This window comes from Macrobrachium nipponense, chromosome 26, assembly GCF_015104395.2.
Source record: "Macrobrachium nipponense isolate FS-2020 chromosome 26, ASM1510439v2, whole genome shotgun sequence".
NCBI lineage: Eukaryota > Metazoa > Arthropoda > Malacostraca > Decapoda > Palaemonidae > Macrobrachium > Macrobrachium nipponense.
The window spans coordinates 49,807,545-49,813,051 of NC_087215.1; the positions used below are offsets into that span (position 1 = coordinate 49,807,545).

General features: G+C 32.5%; 1 long non-coding RNA gene across 1 annotated transcript in view; it reads left to right on the forward strand.

Annotated features, from left to right (window-relative positions):
• Positions 1 to 627: 627 nt before the first annotated feature.
• Positions 628 to 5,507, forward strand: part of LOC135199813 (uncharacterized) — a 255,532-nt gene continuing 250,652 nt past the window's right edge. Inside the window, exon 1 of the long non-coding RNA XR_010311128.1 lies at positions 628 to 811. This is a non-coding gene — a long non-coding RNA (uncharacterized LOC135199813). The remainder of the gene's footprint in view (positions 812 to 5,507) is intronic.

Genomic DNA, 5,507 nt, shown 5'->3' on the forward strand with positions numbered 1-5,507 from the left:
ATTGTAAGATTTTCCTCCTGTTACACCTTTCAAACCAAAATTTTAACTGTCAGTTTCCATCTCAGCGCAGAATGACATCATAGGTTCCAGGGCTTGGCCTTTGCAGTAAATTCTACATTCTTTTCTATTTTGACAGGTACAGGTGATATATATGATCTATATGTTTGTTGGTATTGTCCCTGAGTGTTATTGTGGTTTTCTATCACTAGCCCGAATGATTTGGTCGCCACTCCCCTTTGACGACCCTCCAGTGGGTGGATCTGTGGTCTCAAATGGTCGTGTATGTTCGTCAGTACTGTCTCTAGATATTTGTGGGGTTTCTAACACCATGTGTTAGTCCTTAGTCAATATGGCTTGGGATAGTCGAAAACCAGTCAGGAAGTAAACATCTTGTCTCTATTTTTTCATCTATTGTGATGTGTGATAAGCGAATCATGAGTTAAAATTATATATATATATATATATATATATATATATATATATATATATATATATATATATATATATATGTGTGTGTGTGTGTGTGTGTGTGTGTGTGTGTGTGTGTGTGTGTATGTATGTTTTATATATCCATACTCATATTGATGTCATCAGTATTTCTTTTATTTCCCACAGGTAAAAACGCATGTTTAACGAATTGTATGTCAAGCGTTGAAAAGCAGACAATTTGTTGACAATCGACGTCTCTCAGCCATCATATATATCCCCGTTTCCTCTTAAAAACTCCTAGTTCCGACCTGAAGACTTTCCTGTGATCACGAGATTCTTGATGGAGTTCAGAAAAGGGTAACCCTCTCCCCCCCTCATTCAGGTAAGACTTAATTATTTCATAATTGTTGACATTGCCTGTATTTGAAGCTTAATTTTCTGTAGAATAGCTTCTTTTTAAGGCAGGTTTTTTACTCAGTCCTGGGGTTTGGACGATTCACTTACAGAGTGCATCCCATAACCCATTATCCTACGTAGATATAATTTAAAAAAAAGTGAGTTTATTTGACAACAAATCACCCGCACTAAGTTTAAAACTCATCCCGAAGAACCCACGAACCATCGGATCCTTATTCAAGTTCAAGGATAGAGTGAGTCCCCTGTTTGCATCCAAGGTGATTTACAAATATACCTATCGTAGATGTAGTTTAGGTACATATGGGATTTACCATGAGATTATCGAGGATTCAATTCTGTTCTCACGGGGGTGAACTAAAGAAGTGGGAGTTGAATGTTTAGTCCTCACTAATCGAACAAAAGAACCTTGCAAAGATAAGGAACACGCACGCAGACATCAAAGACTTCACAGTTTTAAGGCAAACATAAGGAGTAAAGGAACTATCCATTTTTTTAAAAATCTATTATGATAAAACCAGCTGTTCCTACACTAAACAGTCACCAACACGGTTGTTCATTGCCTAATCTTTATTTATTTTCTTTTCACTCCTGTTTTGTTTTTATTTTGTAGAAACACATTTACCACCAACTTAGGTAGGTATCCTGTGCTTTCATATTATATATATATATATATATATATATATATATATATATATATATATATATATATATATATATATATATATAGTTTAGATAATAATGTATACGAACATTTTTTGTAATAGTTTGTTACCTGCTTTCGGATTTGGAAATACATCATGCGATGTGAAACGTCAGCCTTTGAATAAATGTAATGTAATCAAATGCCTTTCCTGAAAACCTGGATTGCATATATATATATATATATATATATATATATATATATATATATATATATATATATATATATATATATATATATATATATATATATATATATTATATAATAGATATATTATGTAGTATATACGGTATGTATGTACTGTATATAATAAATTTACATTATTTATATATATATATATATATATATATATATATATATATATATATATATTATATATATATATATATATATATGTATGTATATATATTACCACACACTCCAATCCAGGTTTTGTTTTCAGGGAAAGGTGTTTGATGACATTACATTTATTCAAAGGCTGAAGTTTCACATCACATAATGTATCTGTTCCTTATAATCTCAGTCCTTATGGATATCTATGTCACTTGTCAATGATACGAGTTTTCTTGTAACCTTACTTTTAAACTTTTTATCAATCTGCTATTAAAGGACAGTTTGTCGAAAGGCTTGGCAACCACTTCGTTGTTTCAATATTCCTTCGTGACATTTGTGTTTGTTTATACCTTCATCACTGTCCATATCTTTGTGATTCAGTTTTTATACACTCACCACACACATATAAATATATATATATATATCGGATATAAATAATATATATTTAGTGCAGGTGTATATATATATATATATATATATATATATATATATATATAATATATATATATATATATATATATATATATATATATATATTATAATGTGTGTGTGTACACTGGAGAATTCTGCACTTGTGTATTTGTCAAATAATTTTGTCCCTACATTAATAATGTATAACATTTTTCATTTTTTCTTTTTATGAAAATAAAGATACTCTTCACACTTTACTTACTTTGTATATTAAAATACTCTACACAATCCTGTATTATTTTAATTAATAGAGATTTTTTATTCCCATACACATTTTCCTAAATCTGGGTTCAGTTGCTAAATGCCTCAATGGCAGCTTATCTTGGATGTGAATCCTTTAAGAGACCTGGCATCGTAGCTCAAAATGTGTACCATTTTGGAATAAAAGCAATGTTTACATCGTTACCCAATGTAAAATGGTATGAACAGTTTTGAATGATAAAAGAAAAGAATTTCTGGCAATGATTGTTTTACTCTTTATTTGGTCTGTATTTTTGGGGGGTTTCAAATACTAATTAGTTGATTGAGAAAGTTGGATTTGGAAGCACCACTTTCCACCCATGCCCTGCCTAAAACAACAAGAAGGTTTGGAAATACTTTAGTGTCTAATCCTTAGTTTTCAATGTTGCTGAGATGAATAGTGACACTCACGTTGCACTTCAAGTGCAAGTTCAGCCCCAATAGGGAGTGGTGGTGAAAAGGGGTGGGAGGGGTTGACATGTAAAAATGACCGAAAACGACAGATATTAGTGTGTGATCCATTCAAGTCCAAGTTCAGCTCCAATAGGAAGGGGAGCCCTGGTTGAGAAGGGGTGGGAATGCATGGCCTGTAAAAATAACTGAAAATGACAGAGATTAGCGTTTAATCCATAGTTTTCGGAGCTGCTGAGATAAATAGAGATGCTCCTGATGCCCTTTAGTTCATTGTTCAGCCCCTATAGGAAGGGTATGGGGTGGGAAGGGGGTGACATGTAAAGAAAGCAAAAATGACAGATAGTGTTGGTCAGCTAGTATATGCATATATATATATATGTACATATCATATATATACATATAAAATATGTATAAAGTATATTTTATATATATATACTATATATATATATATATATATATATATATATATATATATATATATATATATATATATATATATATATATAATTATCATCGGAGGGTGGAGAGATACCAAAATCCTTTAAATTTATTTATTTTGCTGACGTTTCAGGACCATGTGTCCCATTTTCGAAGCTAAAAAATTAAAAGAATAATAGAATTAAAAAGAGACTCAGATTAAAACATGATAAAAAGTTATTTCTTAACAAAATGCAAATTAGGTATAAGAGAAGGAAACAGTGATTACCAAGTAGTGCTGAAGGCAAAAGCTGAGTGACTGTCAGGGTCTGTTTTGGTGCCGACGGAAACTCAAGAGAGATTCGAGTATTGCCAATTGGTGTTCGTTTGGAGCTTTGCCTATGATTTTGAAATCCTTGTAATTTATATTGTATTTGCATTTTTTCCCATGATCTCTAATACAGGAAAATTCGGGGTTTGATATTTTGGCACCCGTACGATAGCTAACGCCACGATGGGAATCTAATCTTACCTTTAACAACCTCTGGGTGGAGCCCACGTACTTCCCCAGGTCACATCTGGGGCAATTAAACAAATATATGACTCTCGAGGTCATCAAAGGAAGCAGACACTCTTTATATTTAAACAAGGACTTGATGGTCATTGGGTTACATGGGATCAGTTTTAAGTTGACTGCCGGTAGGTATTTGCTTACAATAAATCTCAATTCTTGATAAAAATGGCTATTATAGATTAGGGGGACACTAGCGTACAGATGTAGTTTTGGTACCGTTGGTAGTTCAAACTTTGGGTGGAAGATATTATCTAAAAATTTTCGCAATTGTTTGTAAAAGAGTTCTGATGGAAAACAGTTATTTACAAAGTAATGATGGAGAAAAGTAATTTCCTCATGAAACGTATTCCACCCGGATGTTAAAGTAAACCCTCTGTGGAAGAGAGTAGACAGGGAATTTAACTTGAAATTAAAAAAGCAGTAGCTATAAAAGTTAGAACCCAGACCAGTAAACGTTCTCTTTCTAAAAACAGTGGGATTAAAATGTTCGTCATGTCTAAAATCCAACACATCAAGGAAGGACAGTTTATTTTCATTTTCATATTCAATTGTGAACTTAATATTTGGATGCATTTCATTGGCAAGTTCGAGGAATTCGTCTGCCCGATCTTTATTTCTAAATAACAGGAATGTGTCGCCAACATATCTGCTATTTGTTTAATTGCCCCAGATGTGACCTGGGGAAGTACGTGGGCTCCACCCAGAGGTTGTTAAAGGTAAGATTAGATTCCCATCGTGGCGTTAGCTATCGTACGGGTGCCAAAATATCAAACCCCGAATTTTCCTGTATTAGAGATCATGGGAAAAAATGCAAATACAATATAAATTACAAGGATTTCAAAATCATAGGCAAAGCTCCAAACGAACACCAATTGGCAATACTCGAATCTCTCTTGAGTTTCCGTCGGCACCAAAACAGACCCTGACAGTCACTCAGCTTTTGCCTTCAGCACTACTTGGTAATCACTGTTTCCTTCTCTTATACCTAATTTGCATTTTGTTAAGAAATAACTTTTTATCATGTTTTAATCTGAGTCTCTTTTTAATTCTATTATTCTTTTAATTTTTTAGCTTCGAAATTGGGACACATGGTCCTGAAACGTCAGCAAAATAAATAACTTTAAAGGATTTTGGTATCTCTCCACCCTCCGATGATGCTTATCTGGTTTCAAGCAACCGCCTTCAACTTTAGTATATATATATATTATATATATATTATATATATATATATATATATATATATATATATATGAGATATATATATGTATGTATATTTATTTATGTAGACCAAACTACATAAATAAATATATATACATATATATATGTATATATATATCTCAACTTGTCAAAGTCTTCACACTTTTTTAGATATGCTTTTCACTACGAAACGTTGAGATTCAAGTGCAAGAAACATAAAGAAATTATGATGTCCAGTAGCTGGCAAAGAGCCTAGGTTACCATGATCACAACGAGGTCATGTTGCTGACCTGACCACGAGAAGAATAAAAATGT